General features: G+C 40.6%; 1 protein-coding gene across 4 annotated transcripts in view; it reads right to left on the reverse strand.

Moving 5' to 3' along the window:
* PRICKLE1 (prickle planar cell polarity protein 1) overlaps positions 1–16647 on the reverse strand; it is a 113368-nt gene that overhangs the window by 65651 nt on the left and 31070 nt on the right. Inside the window, exon 1 of one of the 4 annotated variants that reach the window (XM_040233778.1) lies at positions 5178–5468. The exons of the other annotated variants lie outside the window; for them this stretch is intronic. The gene's annotated coding sequence lies outside the window, so the exon portion shown is untranslated. Of the gene's footprint in view, positions 1–5177; positions 5469–16647 lie in introns of those variants that run through there. 4 annotated transcript variants of the gene reach the window in all.

A 16647-nucleotide genomic window follows, 5' to 3' on the forward strand; every position in this document is an offset into this window, starting at 1 on the left:
ATTGAGTCGGTGATGCCACCAACCATCTCATCCTCTGTCGACCCCTGCTCCTGCCCTCAATCTTTCCCAGCATCAGGGTCTTTTCAAATGAGTCAGCTTTTCACATTAGCTGGCCAAAGTATTGGAGTTTCAGCTTCAACATCAGTCCTCCCACATAAGCTAGTGGCTCTTGTATTAGGCAGTGGAGAAAACAGACTATTTTCATCATCTTAGAAAATTCACTGGACAGTGTTGTGGGGTCTAAAACACCCTGTTTGCATTACTCCAGCTGAACACTTCTCAAACTTCAATAGGTGTAGTACTCACCTGCAGATCTTATGAAAATGCTGATTCTGAAACCGTAGAATGGGATGGGGTCTGACATCACACAGTCCTCATAAGCTTCCAGCAACAGAGCCGCTGCAGGTCTGAGAATCGCACTTGGAGGACATAGTATCACGATTCTGGCTCATTACTGCAGTTAATACAGAAAGGGCCAGTGTCCTGACAGTTAAATGTGTACGATGTTTTTATTTTTCCCACGAGCTTTTAAGCTCCTTTAGACAGAGTACCACATCTTATTCTTCCCATCCCTCTTCATGACTGCAGAGCATAGGGTTACACCAGGACAAAGTTCTCCTACCTGTAACTACATTATATTTGGCTTAAGTTACTACCATGCTCTCCAGTATTCTTGCTAAGAAAATTTCATGGACAGAGGGGCCTGGTGGGCTACAGTCTATGGGGTTGCGAAGAGTCATACAGGACGGAGTGATTGAGTATGCACTGCAATGCTACACATAAAGAGTTTCTCACCCCCTACCCTTTTTTTTTTTTAAGCCACACCATGCAGCTTGTGAGATCTTAATGCCCTGACCAGGAATTGAATCTGGCCTTCGGCAGTGAGAACATGGAGTCCTAACCACTGGATGACCAGGGAATTCCCTCCTTTTCTTGTTATAAGACACCAGAGCTTTGACCTAACCATTTTCATTGTCTCTGATTTCTCAAAAGTGAGATACTGGTAGCTGTACTATGTCAACTTCAAGAAAACACATGGCAATTTGTTGTACTTTATGGTTTTAAAATAAATTGTGAATTTTACTAAAGGATACATACTTAAAATAATATTTAAATAGTTAAAAAAATAAGGTATTTTGATAGCTTGAATGGATACTAAATAGTCTCCTGAGAGTACAAATATTTGACTACTCAAATTCTATCATTAGAAAATGATTATGTTTCCAAAAATAATACAATCAGAAATTTTTATCTGTATCTTTATATTACTGTGGTCTTATTTCCTGCCCTGGAAACAGAGTGTACCCTTCCTTAATGGGACAGCTGACAGCTGTCTTGGTATGAGCAGGCACCTCTATAATCCTTATCATAGTCTTCCATCAGCAATTTCCATTTTCCTAGAAATTTCAGTGATTAATGTATGTAGTCAGTTATTAAGAACTTTGCATTAGGTTTAAGAGATCAGTCACTTCTGCATCTGAAAGTCACATATTTATACATGATGCTTTTAAAGAAATAAGAGTCCTTTGTGCCTTTCTAAACGTATTCCTTACAAAGCAACAAGAAAAAAAGTTTTATTAATGCACAAGACTGAAAGAAATGTCAAGTATGCTAGAGTTCTGGTTTTGATTTTGGACTTCAGAGAAAGTAAAAGCAGCAGTGGAACAGAAGAGCCCTTTAATTACAATCCAATGTCCTAGAGAAGAATATTTGATATCTCTTCCAGTTGGCAGTCGAGCAGGGGTAAGAAAATCAACTGCGATGAGTACAACATAAAACCATCCCACCTCGTCAAGTTAATCAGGAATTACACTGTATGTCATAAACCTCCCTGGTTTTGTTTAAGACCTTCTTGGACACATTAAAAGATGGAAATGTTTCAAGAGTTAAATCAATAAATTTATTTACTCTACACAACCTAAGCCAATAAAAGTTTGTTCTAAGATTCCTCAAACTCCACTTCACTTTGGAGAGAGTAACTAAATGAGCATTTTTCTCTCCCAGGACAGTAGACTGCTCTGACAGGAAGATGGCAACAGTATGATGGTTCAGAGCCTGAGTCTGGAGTCATTGGCTGCACACAGATTCTCCACTCAGCCTCCTCATCGTGTGAGCCTTAGGAAAATTAGCTATCTCTCTTAAGACTCAGTTTCTTTGTCTGTGAAATGGGAATAAGAATAAGACTGTTGGGAGCATTTAATGCAATACTGATCATATGTCACGATATAGTAACTAAGCATTTAGCACAAAGTCTGCTTTAAATGAATGTCAATTATTTTTATTAGATCTGAAAAGGATTTTTCATAGCTCAGTGGCCATGAAATATTTTCCTTCACTTTCATCAAGCTCCTTTAAGGCCACTTACTTTGTGTTTGTATTTAGAAATCTTCCTTTAAGACATAAAAATATCTATGTATGAGAAAAACAAAAGAGAGGATTTGTTTTTTAAGAACAAGTATGTTATCTGCTCACCTGGAAATGCTTGATAGCCCCCATTCAGAGACAAAATGACTCAAAGACACTGAAGTACAATCTCAAGAAATATAATATTGAATCAGTAACATTAGATACACTTTTCCAGAAGAAAACTTTCAGTCATGGGGTTGCTGAAGTGAGGTCCAAGTAGCTCAGAACAAAGAAGTAGACAATTGAATATGTGATTTATATTGCATGGGAGGAAAATCTGACTTACTCACTTCATAAAAAAGACTGTTTTGGTCCTTCGTTATCTAGTTTGATTGTTATCTACACAAAAACCATGCCAACTCCTCTGTTCTCTTACTAAGAGCAGAACTGACTGAGGAAGAACAAGAACCGTTCTCCTCATTAGGGACAAGAGACAGTGGTGCAGTAACAATCACCCAGGCTGAAGCTCCTATCACCCCAAAGGGCTTGTGTATCAGCACAGTCCAGGTGAGAAGGAGCCTGATGTGTACAGCCTCTGCAGCAGGCTGACCTTTCTCTGAAGGGACAGCGGTGGAGACATTCCCATTTAAGATGTTTATGACAGTACTCATCAGTAACAGAATCCAGGCTCCCTCCAGTCATAGGGTGTGTGGGGGGCAGGGGGTGGAGTGAGGAAGAGAAACAGGCTGATACTGCACGCACACAGAGCACTGTCCCATCCACAGGGTCACAGCAGAACACACTGGGCCACAGTCCTCATGAGGTTGTACAGTTGTTTTATCTTGTCAAGAAACGAAGCTCTGAAGGGAAGATGGCATGCCCAGGAAAATCAGCAGCATGGCAGAGGTGAGAACTCCACCCATGTCACTCACGGGCAGAGAGAGAGAGAAGAGTTGTGGAGAGGGATCACTGAGAACTCAGCCGTGACTATGCTAGACTTCACCAAGGTATGGTTCCTGTGGACTTTGGCTTTATTTTCTATACTGTCAAAGTAAGTAAGGCAATAAAACTCAGGTTTTTATTAACATAATTTTTGATAATATCATCAGGTATTTAATCCCTATTTAAAAATTTCAATTTGTTTTTTTAAATGCTTTTTTTTTTTTGGTGGGGGTGGGAGGGATTTTTTTTTTTTTTTTTGGCTGAGCTGTATAGCTTGTGGGATGTCAGTTCTCTGACCAGGTATTAAACCCAGGCCATGACACTGAAAGCACCAAGTTCTAACCATGGGACTGCCAGGGAAGTCCCTAAAATGTTTTAAACGCAGCTTTTTCCCCACCTAAGGATCCAATCAAAGTGGTACACATTGCTTTTGATCACTAGGTTCCTTTAGTCTTTTTAGCCAATAATAGTGTCCTTACTATTTTTTAAAATCACATTGGCTTTTTTAAAGCATCACTGCTGTTGTCTTGTAGAAGGGCCACATTCTGGATTTGGTTGTTTGCTTATATTGTCTTTTAACATATTCTGCCAGCCCCTCAATATCCTGTAGCCTGTGTTAGATTTGATTGGATTCAGGTTAATTATCCTTGGAAAGAAGATTTCACTGGTGGTGGTGTGTACTTCATATTGTTTCACATCAAAAAGCATCAGCTTGCCCCCCATTACTGAATTTCAGAGAGATTACTTAAAGTTGGTGAGCACCAGATTTCTCCATTATAAAAGTGGGTTTTGTTTTGTTTTTATCGATGGTTAGTATACGTAATTTTTTGGTACTGTGTCTATATGTATAGTATATTCCTCAATAACTTCTCAATTTTTGTAGCTATTTTTTATGCTATAAATCTATCATGTTTTGCTAATTAAAATTCCCCTGGCAACATTCAGTTTTGGGGTTGGGAATCTGGTGAAGCCATATCTCCCCCACTCCCATCTCCCAGTTACACTGATGAACCAACCTCAGATGCAGGCCTTTTTCTCCACCTGCCAAGTGAAGACGGTGGGCTTCACCCTCTGCAGGACAGGAGAGTTCCATCAGGATACAGACAGAATTCAATCACTACTCAAAACTCTAAGAACAATGCTAACCATCAGGTAAAATTTTTTATTGTTCTGAAAATGTTTATTTTTATCGACCTTATATATATAAATATACATATATATATGTATATACACACACAGATTTTTTAAAAGCAAAATAGTGCTAAAGGGCTTACAACAGCAACAGTAGTCGTTTGGTACCCTTGGCCAACAGAGTCATCCACTTTTAACTCTTGCAGCTATTTCTTCTACTACTTTTGATCTCTATATTTCTATATAATATGTAGAACTGTTACACTTAATTTAAAAATTCTAGTCATTATCTCTGATTACTTCTTACAGAAGGTGAGGATTAGCTGCTTTTCCTATTTCAAGCTCTGGAGGAGAAGTGAACATGAACTCCTAGGGCTGCTGCACCGAATTTTGATAGCAACTAGCACCTGGTAAGTGGGCCTTAAAAATACTGTTGCATGTCATTGGATGAATGACATAGATATCCAAATGCATAAAGTCAGGATGCAGTCTGCAGTCTGTCATAGCAAGTATGCACTGAACAGAAACGTAGATGAAATACCTAATCTCCCCAAATCACATACATTAAGTTGTTTATCTGTATCTTCTTTTAGTATGTTCTTAGAAAATATTAAAATTCAACACATTAAAATAATTTTAAAGAGGGAACATCATGAAACTAATTCAAAGGACTCAGTAAAAAATAATCTCTGTACCCCAAAGATTTTTTTTTTCTAGATATTCTTAATTGGCAGTAGAGAAAATAATCTCTTTCTTACTTCATATGTGAGAAAGTAATCTTTTCTGAACAATGACAAGCAAACACTCTTGAAAATATATGAGAGACCTTCTCTGGAGTCATGTGGACTCAGAACTCAGCCCTTTGCCTCACAGAATTTAAAGTTTGATGCTAAGCCAAAAAAAAAAAAAAAAAAGAATCTAAGTTATGAATACTCTGAAAAGACTCCCACCTCATTAATATGTCTCCAAACATGTTGCTTAAGGGTAAAGTTAATTAAATCACAGTATGCATAAATTTGAAGTGAACTGGTAATCAATCACAGGCAAAATTATGTTATACAGAGACAAAATGGGTATAGTGGACATTAATATAAGTTAAATGAAAACAGATTCATACAATGGAAGGAAGTTTCCACCTGACTTGCTGCTGCCTTTTTGTACTATCCAGCTTTCAGGAATATCTGAGGCAAATAGATGAAAGAATTAAATATTCTTCTTCCCCTGGAACCTTTTAAAGTGGTAAATCTTCCATTTAGTACTCTAGGAGAGTTTCTCAAGCTGACTTCAATGAGCATCAGATTTTCTAACAATGAAATAAAACCCTTAAATTTACTGGCTGAATTATATAGCTTTGTGAATTTTCCAAGAACTCTCTGTGTTCTGTTGTTGTGTGTCTTTGGACCTTTCGCTTTTACTGCATTGCAACTATTTTGCAAGAAGGGAAAAGACGGAAAGAAATTCAAACCAGCCATTTTGACTACTTGTTAACAGTTCTCACAAAATATACCGAGTTGTTTTTCTGTAACTAGCTGCAGGTGCCAAATATTCATGTATTATTATTAACAGGAGCAATTTGGAGAAGATTTCATTTTCTGTAGCTGCAATAATGTCTACCCCCTGTAATATTACTTCCCTTATATGTCTAGTTTTTACAACATTAAATCTTAGACTGTGGAGGTCTTAGAATGAGCTACTTTCAAAACTCCATCTGAAGCATCTTCCTAGCAAGTGTTTATAACAGGAAGTGCTGCACGGTAGGCAAAAGAGCAAGGGACTGGGAGACAGTTTTAACAATTGCTAACCAAGTCTAATGACAGATATCCAGGAAGTACTTGGGCAGTTATGTAATGTAACGCACACAAGAGTCAGCAGCACAGTGCAATGGACAGAACCCCAGGATCTGCAGGTGGAGTTTTGTCTCTTCAACGTGTGTGTCTCGGGACAGGTTACCTATCTTCTCTAAGGCCCAGTTTCCCCATCTGTCAAATGGAGAAAATAATACACCTACTTCACAATGTTATTTTTCAAAACCAAATGGGATAAAATGCGTGAGCTACCATTATTACGACAATTTAGATTAAAAACTGGGAACTACATAAACCTACCTTCAAGGTTCTCAGATTAACAGTATTATGTACCTAAAGAAGGCAACTATGTTTATAACTGACAGTTTTAATTTATGAGAGAAGAATATGAAGGTAAATTTTCATAGTACATGTAGTAGAAAAAATATCTTGTGTATATTAACACAAACATATGTATGGTGGTTTCTAAGCATAAGCGTAATATTGTTATTGTTGTTCAGTCACTAAGTTGTGTCTGACTCTTTGCAGCCCTATGGCCTATAGCACGCCAGGCTCCTCTGTCCTCAACTGTCTCCCGGAGTTTGCTCAAATTCATGTCCACTAAGTTGGTGATGCTATCTAACCATCTCATCCTCTGCTGCCTCCTTCTTTCACCTTCAATCTTTCCCAGAATCAGGGTCTTTTCCAATGAGTCCTCTTTGTATCAGGTGGTCAAAGTATTAGAGCCTCTGCATCAGTCTTTCCATTGAATACTCAGGATTGATTTCCTTTAGGATCGACTGGTTTGATCTCCTTGCAGTAAAGGGACTCTCTGGAGTCTTCTCCAGCCAATAATTTGCAAGCATCAAGCATAATATATAAGAAACAAAGAGGACAATCCAGGGTGCTGCCCCAAAGACAGTCCATCAAGAAGCACACGACAGCCAAGCACACCACATAACTAAGTACACAAGAACACATAAGCTGAATGGTGGCTACGGGTCCAAATAATAGATTCCAAGGAGCAAGGGCTGGAGCCCTTTCAGGAGGTGCAGTCAAAGAGGGCAGAGAGGGAATTCGAGCTGGTACTTAAAGGTCCGTATTCAGAGTGGAGGCACGGAAGATGAAGGTTGTTATTTCAGATGGAAAGAATGTGCTGTCCTGTCCAACCCCCACCTACAATTTAAACTAATGATAAAGCTGCAAACCAGAGTCTCAGAAAGTTCCATGATTTGGAGTAAGAAGAAGTGAGGGAACTTGGACCACTTATAACTTTCTAGATAAGATCGCCTCTCCCCATTGGAAGTTAGAATAAAGGGATGAAGAGTAATGTTAAGCAACAACTGGTACCCATGTCAGAGTTCCTCATTCCCCAGGGTTCGCAGGCCCCAGCTGCATCGGGTGGTCCTCCTGAAGTTGGGTCAGGGTAAGAACATACATCCAACAGGCCCCAGCAGAATCCACACTAAATTGGGCTTCGTGAGAATGCAAAATGAAGAGTGTAAGAAACACAAGGGGTTAAAGTATCTAGTGTGGTTAAGCTTATCGTAATTTCATGCGTCTACAGAGTCTCAAAGTCTCCTTTGTGCACTGGGACCGTGAAATGCCCTCTCCACCATCTCCTCTTGGGGGCTCAAGGCACCCTTTCCCTTCTCCTTTCACAGTTCCTCTCTCCTAGAATGTGCACACCTCCTCCCAACAGTGCTGTGGACCAGAAACCTGAACCTCCCCATGGACTTCTGTCTCTTCCCAGACTCTGTAATGGATGGGTCACCATCTCCCCAGTCTGGTCTCAGCTCATCTAATCAGTCCATTCTCTAGACTGCTGCCACCAGGAGTATCAGCTGTAGGATAAAAATCTCAACTCTTCTTTAGCAAGGCAGAAAAGGGCATCATTATCTGGCCCCAGCCAACCAGTCTGACCTGAGCTTCCAACACGTCCCTTGAAATTTGCATCCTGGCAACATCTAATTACCGGAGAGCCCAGAATCCATTCTGCTTTGGGGCCTCCCTGAGTTGCACACACCCTTCCCTCCCACTATGCTGACAACTTGGAACATTTCTATTCAACCTTCTAGCCTTGGCTCAAGTCCTTTCTCTGCTGTTTCCTGATACCTGCCCACATGCTGAAGTGCTCCCTATCCATGTATCTGCTAAGGAAGGGAAGGGAAGGGAAAGTTACTCAGTCGTGTCTGACTCTTTGTGACCCCATGGCTTCTCAGTCCATGGGATTTTCCAGGCAAGAGTATCTGCTAGGACAGTGATAATTCACAATGTCTTCGTACTTGCTCTGTAAGCTCCTTGAAATCGATCAAAAGCCTTTTTCCTTCCAGCCTTAGCATCTTGCACACAGCAGCCCACCCAAACAAAATTTTGTTAAGCAGATGACTAAATTTTAAATGAAAGAGAAGAACTGATATTATATGGTTAAAATCAACAAGTTTGAAGAAGAAATTTACTGCAAACATTACTCAACTTAACCGGGGGTGTGGGGTATGGGCTTGCATGTGAATATTCTTTAGGTCAGTTTTATCTTTCTTTTGAAACTGCCAAGCCAATGAAATAGCCTCTCACATGTTGTACAACAGGGCAAGGAAGCAAAGAAGCATTAATTTAAAAGAAATGACCTCTGCAGTACTACCTGAATTTACAGAGTTTGGGAACTCTTTTCCTCCCCTCCAGTACTCAAATTTACCTAGAATATTTTCAACCCTTTCTCCACTACCAAAACAACAAAAATAGACCAAAAAGAATACCACAAAAATTTAGAACCAGTCAGTCAAAAGAGATTTAGCATCAACTTAGCTTTGAGAACTCTCAAAATTACTTTCAAAGCCTCCCTATAAAATGGGAGATGTTATGAAATTGTCTGCATCCCCTGAAGGAAAGGGTGACACACAGACTTATGCCAGAGGTCACAGGACTGAACTCTAAAATCCTCAAGTTTTGAATATTTGGTTAATTGCAATCATTTACTTTCCTTGGGAATTAACAGAAACCATCTGCTTAATGATAAAGCTGAGCTCTGCAATTATTTGAGGAAAAATGTGCCACAGTCAGCATAAGACAGTCTTATTGAGGAAGCCTGCTAGACATACATAATCCTTTTCAATAATTAAAGCCAATCTCATTCATTAATTAAAAATTTTTTATTTATCAGCACCGCCCTCGTTAATATACACCTATGCAACCTTCAATTTCAAACTTACAGTAGGTTAAATAAGCATAATTGTACAGATGGCTGCTATCACACACCAGAAAGTTGAGGCGATCATGAGAAAAAATAGAGATGAGAAATAAATGTCTGCTCTGAGTCACATATCCGGCTCTGGGTCTCATACCTATATGCCGCAGGGGATACTTTCCTCTCCCAGCAAATAGAAAAATGGCTGGGAGTGCTCCAAACAAAATGCCTTTGAACGGGCCATCTCTCAAAGCTCCTGCTAATTCTAACTACAGTCCTGCTAGCAGATGTGAAGAAAAACAGGCAACTTTTGTTACACGGCAGCCTACAGAACGGGTAGAGTCCTCTGAATGGCTGTAAATATTGATCCACCTGTGAAGAATAAGGGTGCCATCTCTGTATGGTGGCAAATAAATAAAGCAGGGAGAGGACAGAGGGAAGGGAAACACACACATTGGGCCAACAGCTTCAAGCCTGTTTCTTCTCTGCGTGTGTGGCCCGAAGGAGGAGGCGATGTTTATTTGGACATCCTCCCTTCCGAAAAGAAGCCAGCTGACTGTCTGCTTTTGTATGAGTATGATGCTGGAGCCCAGTTATTAATAATTTCATAAGCAGAGGCCATCCAGTTTTAAACCAGTGTTATGAAGCATTTGAATTTTTAAAGCCAGTTGGTAAGAAGCAGCTGATCCTCACCACCCCAGCCCACCAACACTCCCACCTTGGTTCTACACTGTTTAGCCAGTTATTGTTGTTTAGTCACTCAGCCATGTCAAACTCTTTGTAACCCTGTGAATGTAGCCTGCCAGGATCCTCTGGCCATGGGATTTCCCAGCAAGAATACTGGAGTGAGTTGCCACTTCCTTCTCCAGGGAATGTTCCCGACCCAAGGACTGAACTCATGTCTCTTGCACTGGCAGGCGGGTTCTTTATGGCTGAGCCACCAGGGAAGCCCACTAAATAGTAATCACTATGGACCTTACGGAGAGGCGATGGCACCCGCTCCAGTACTCTTGCCTGGGAAATCCCATGGATGGAGGAGCCTGGTAGGCTGCAGTCCATGGGGTCGCGAAGAGTCGGACACGACTGAGCGACTTCACTTTGACTTTTCACTTTCATGCATTGGAGAAGGAAATGGCAACCCACTCCAGTGGTCTTGCCTGGAGAATCCCAGGGACGGGGGAGCCTGGTGGACTGCCGTCTATGGGGTCGCACAGAGTCAGACACGACTGAAGCGACTTAGTAGTAGTACGGAACTTAACCTACAGAAGAGCAGAGAGGTTAAGAAGATGGGTTTTGCAAAGTGTGAGAGATACTGATGGAAATCTCTATTAGTCATTCACTACCTGTATAGAAAGGTACTTAATGTCATTATAGCTATTTCTGTAAAACGGAAAAAGTAATAGTGTCTACCATAGAGGGCTGTGAAAATCAAATAATCAGTGTATAGAAAGTGTTTAGTCCAGGGCCTGGAACAGAGAAAGTGCTCCATAAATGTGAGTTATCCTTGTTATTTTCATTCTTCTCATTATGGCCAGCCTCATAGTAGAAACAAGAAGCGAGATTCAGGAATCATGAATATTCCTGAGGGATCACCACTGCCAGGGGACACCGTTGCCAGGAAGTAGGCATCCTTTCTTTTCTTTTGAAAAGGAACCCAGCCAGGGAAGAAATTAAGAGTTGGGCTTGGGTAACTGTGAGCAGTACCGTAAGCAGCCATTCTCTCAGAAATGTGCACCCCAGTTTTAAAGCTGAGCAAACACAAGTCTTCTGGCAAAGAGGGAAGTGGTGTTCTAGAATATGAGTGTTTGTATGCCACCTTCGGTTTCTTTTTTAAAAATTTTCAAACAAGTATGTCCATTTCATTATGCTACTGAAAGGTATACAGACTCTAGAATCAGAAGAGCCAGAGTGCCTCCTCACACTGTCATTTACCAGCTTTGTCACCTTGAGCAAGTTACTTAACCTCGGTCAGCTCCAGCTTCATCTGTGAAGCAGAGATAAGATCAGGCAATCTGAATGGGACAGAAGGAAAGGCATCTTCCCACATACAGTAAATAGAATGGGCTACACAGTTGGACCACCTGGGTTCAAGCCTGGCTCTGCCACCTACCCTAGGTGACCTAGGGCAAATCACTTGGATGTCTGCTTCACTTTCTCCTTTGAAAAGTGATGATAATAAAAATACTCATCAAGTTATGTAAACATTAAATAAGTTGATACTACAATGGGTCCTAGAACTGAATTCATTTTACTATTGTAAAGGTTAAAAGAGATAATGCATGTAAGCCTTGTATGTATTAAGCGCTCATTACCTCAGTAGCTATCATTCTTACTATAAAGAAATTAGAAGATACAAATGAGCAAAAAAATAAAAAGAACTCCATTTTTAAATGGAAACTTTTAGAATTAAACAGTAAAAAATGACCAGAATTGTGGCTGAAGAAAGACACTTTTTCTAAGAAAACTATGGAAATTTATTTCCCTAATTATCTATTAAAAAGGAGTCTGGACTAGGACATTCCAAAGGTGGTGGATGACATATTTCCCTTTTAGACACATTAACAGTTCACAAGTTGTTCAATAGAGGGACTAGGAACCTGTAAGACAGAAAAAGCATCACACAAGGTGAGGCAAGTACCTATTAAAAAGGGGAAATCTTAAATGCAAAAAAGTTTTAGCAAAACCCAAGAGAAGAAGAGGAATGCATTTATTAATGCCAACAAATCCAACTTCTACTCAGGTTGGAGATTTTAAAACAAGGAACTTTTCCCTTAAAACTCAGGTTCAAGTTCCCTTCATGAACTCTTTCCCTAAGGCACTGAGCAATTATGGGTATTAACATGAAAGTTCCTCTAGTCTGAATCACATAGAATGGAGAATGGACCTAGACCTTTTTTTAACCCAGAGTACCATACTAGATGGGGTTCCTAGGTGGCGCTAATGGTACAGAACCTGCCTGCCAATCAGGAGATATAAGAGACATGGGTTTGATCCCTGAGTCGGGAAGATCCCCTGGAGGAGGACATGGCAACCCACTCTAGTACTCTTTTTTTGTTTTCGTTTTTTGGCCCCAAAGAGCATCTTTATTTACTGCAAAGGACCTCACCATAGCAACACACATCAATTCCCTGAGAACTTTTCTCTTATCATCCACTTTCCTAGCTATGTCTTGCAGAAAGAAAAACAGAAGGCAAAACACACCTCACTGGTCAGGTTTGCTGGGCTGGGAGGAGATGGGTTCTGAGAAGGAGGTGGGGAGGGAGAGGCCAGATATCATGACATAAATACACAGAGTGTTAGACATTTCTACCAGCTTTAACAACAAAGATTATCCCAAGTTTGGCCTCTGCTTTTTCTGATCCACAGAAAAGGTAACACCTTCCCCAAGCCCCACTCTAATATTCTTGCCTGGAGAATCCCATGGACAAAGGAGTCTGGCAGACTGCAGTCCATGGGGTCGCAAGAGTCAGACATGACTAAAGTGACTTAGCATGCAAGCACCATACTAGATAGCGTTAATACAGACACCTGGATGGGATGGTCCACTTAGAAGTACTACTTTGGGTGAGCAGCTTTAAACTTTTTTTTTAAAAACCTCTCTTAGGATACACAAATTCTATTAGCCTGTAAAGGACAATAGAATAAATTAAGCCCAAATATTCTGGGAGGTTTTAGCTGTGCTACTGTGTTTAAACATGCTGAAGACAATGACCTTTCTGTGGGAATGTAAAATCAGTTTAGCAATATTTCTTTGCTTTTCTTTCCTTATCCCCATCTCTAAAATTTTAAATCTTTTACAACATATATTAACGACAGTACTTGCTCAGTCACTTCAGTCGTGTCCGACTCTCTATGACCCCATGGGCCACAGCCCATCAGGCTCCCCTGTCCATGGGATTCTCCAGGCAAGAATACTGGAGTGGGTTGCCATTTCCTTCTCCAGTCACAGTACTACATACATATAATTATTTTCTAAATAAGAATGTACAAAAATAATTATTTCCAATGTATTTTCAAGTTTCAAATGACTTAAGAGCTTAGGGTTGAAATTTTTCTCATGGTTTTTTTTAATGGTTTAACACACAATTTTAAAATATGACAAATGGATATATGTAAGTTATAATACAGTCTAAATATTTTACTAAGAGGAGATAAAGCTTACTTATTAAAGAACAGCTTTTAAAAACCATCCCTCTAGAATATTTCTAGAATAATAGAAATATCTATACAGTATTTTCTTTATCTGTTACTTGGTTACTAACAATTAGCAACAAGCTTACTCTTATTCCCAGCGCATATAAGCCTTTCATTGTTCTTGGGAGCCCAGGAAGTAAAAAGAATTACACCTTTTAGCATTTAATCACCAAATTTGATTTTCTTTGCAAATAGCCTGAAGGTAGGTCTGTAATATTATGTATCTCTTAATTCCACTTGGAAGGTAAGCAAACACTTACCACCCCACTTGGTTCCTGGATACAATCTGTATTCTTTTCTGTGGTTCAGACATAAAGCCCTATTGATTATATTCAAGTGGCTACTTACAATGGTGCCTTACGCAAGGGCTTGTTGAATTCACTGGAGGAGGTTCTCTGGCCTTGGCAGAGGCAGAAAGCTACAGATAGACTTCATTACCACTCTCCCCCAGTTTTAAAAGTTTTGATGGCTTCCCAGGGAGGAGAATGAAGCCCCAAACCAGGAGACTTGGTCCTCTGACCTGTCCAACTTCATCTCACAACATACTCGTCTTTGGTCTTTCTAATAACCACTAACAGTAATAACTACCCACACAGGATCTAAGCACTGGATACAAAGCAATTAATTTAATCCTTACAACAACCTTTTAGTGGAGGGACTATTATTACCCCCACTTTCAGAAGAGGTTAAATGATCTGCCTGAGATCATCCAGCTAGTAAGTGTGGCAGCCCAGATTCAGACAAGCGCAGTGTGGCTCCTGGTCTGAGTTCTCCCATCTGGACCCTGATTCAGAGATAAAGTCTGGCAAAAAGTAGGACCTCAATAAACCTTTATTAAATGATTGGACAAATGACTTCTACAATTAGGCAAGAAGTCTATACAGGCAATCTTGACTTCTTAATATCTGCACACAACTGCATTATGGGTTTCAAAGGATTTAAATGGATAACATAGAAATTTTTTCAACAAATATTTCAGAACACCTACAACTTGCCAGACCCCCAGGAGACACTGCCCCCAAAGGGCTGACAGCCCAGCATAGGACATAGACCAAGAACAGTGCACTAATTTCTACCAGAGTGGTGACTGCTGGGTGCTACATAGCCACAGAAAATCTTGTCCGAGCTGCACAGAGCTAAGCCTTGTGAAGGGTACAAGACAACAGTGAATGTTCTATAAATAAAGTCAGTTTATCCAACACATATTCATTCTGCTTTAACCTTCTGTGAGCTGACCCAGGACAGCACCTGGGCTGAGGAGCGATGCAACTGCTGTTTGTTAAATGGATGAAGAAAGGGACAAATGAAGGAAGCCAGCCAGCTGTGACAGGTCACGTAATTTGTCCTGGAAAATGTGTTTCAGAGTCTAACTAAACTTGCAAGCTCATGTAGTTTAGGTCTTTCGTTACATCAGAGTAGGAGAGGAGCCATAGTTTGCAAGCTCCTGCCCCCCCTAAAAATGGGGTGGGGGGTTTAAATCAATAATCAAAATGGCAAACAAACTCCAGATTTTATATCACCTATTCACATACCACTCTCTCTTCCTTTCTGCAAATGCATTTTTTTTCCCCATGCTGAACAGCTTTCAGGATCTTAGTTCCCTGACGAGGGATAAACCCAGACAGCAGTGACTGTACCTACTCCTACTGGACCGCCAGGGGATCCCTCAAATGCTCTATTTTTAAAGATGTTGATGTCTGTTTAAAAGATGCTTTAGGAACTGGAAGGGGCTTCCCTCATAGCTCAGTTGGTAAAGAATCTGCCTGCAATGCAGGAGACCCCAGTTCGATTCCTGGGTCAGAGAGATCCCCTGGAGAAGGGATAGGCTACCCACTTCAGTATTCTTGGGATTCCCTTGTGGCTCAGCTGGTAAAGAATCCGCCTGCAATGCGGGAGAGCTAGGTTCGATCCCTGGGTTGGGAAGATCCCCTGGAGAAGGGAAAGACTACCCATTTAGGAACTGGAAGCGCTAGATCCCTCCTAATATCACCTATGACACACAATTTGTATAATACTTGAGTTATTACAATTCTGAGCTTTCTCTGGGAGTCACTTTGTTTTTATAAAAACTAGCAAGTCAGAATTCTAGGTTTCATGACTGTTTTATGTAACCATGCAAAGTTTTTCTCCCCATATAAAAAAGGCTCCTCTCACACACTAAATTACTTATTCAAAAACCATCACAATTTTTTTCAATCAAAAAGTGAACAGCTTTGACATTTTAAAATAAGAAACTGTCACTTTCAGAATTTGATTGAACTATTCTAATAGCAGGTGGGAGTCATTAAAATTGGCTTTTAGAGAGATACTTCACATGCTTAGTAACTGGCATACTGTAGTGATGACAGTCTCCAAATCAAGCTTAGAAGTAAGACAGTGTCTCTGAAGACTGGATAAAGGCAGGTCACACACAAGCTACTCATTACAAGTATGTTTCAATCTTGTTTAATCAGATAAATGCTATATGTTCATAATAAAGCAATGGTGTTTTACATAAATAAAATGTTTATACTTTTGTTGTTGTTTAGTTGCTAGGTTGTATCTGACTCTTTTGCGACCCCATGGACTGTAGCCTGCCAGGTTCCTCTGTCCATGGGATTCTCCAGGCAAGAACACTGGAGTGGGTGGCCATTTCCTCCTCCAGGAGCTTTTCCCAACCCTGGGATCGAACCTACTTCTCCTGCGCTGGCTCAGACGGTAAAGCGTCTGTTTACAATGCGGGAGACCTGGGTTCGATCCCTGGGTCGGGAAGATCCGCTAGAGAAGGAAATGGCAATCCACTCCAGTGCTATTGCCTGGAAAATCCCATGGACAGAGGAGCCTGGCAGGCTACAGTCCATGGACTCGCAAAGAGCTGGACACGACTGAGAGACTTCACTTCACTAGTGCACACATATTCTTATGTAAGAAATGGAAAGATATTCTGCAAAATCTCTATACCACCTTAATTCAAAAGTAACATACAGGGACTTCCCCGGTGGTCCAGTAGTTAAGCCTCCATGCTTCCAATATAGGATGCAGGTTTGATTCCTGGTCAGGGAACTAGGATCCCACATGCTGCAGAGC

The sequence above is a fragment of the Oryx dammah genome, unplaced genomic scaffold (assembly GCF_014754425.2).
Source record: "Oryx dammah isolate SB20612 unplaced genomic scaffold, SCBI_Odam_1.1 HiC_scaffold_29, whole genome shotgun sequence".
Lineage (NCBI taxonomy): Eukaryota > Metazoa > Chordata > Mammalia > Artiodactyla > Bovidae > Oryx > Oryx dammah.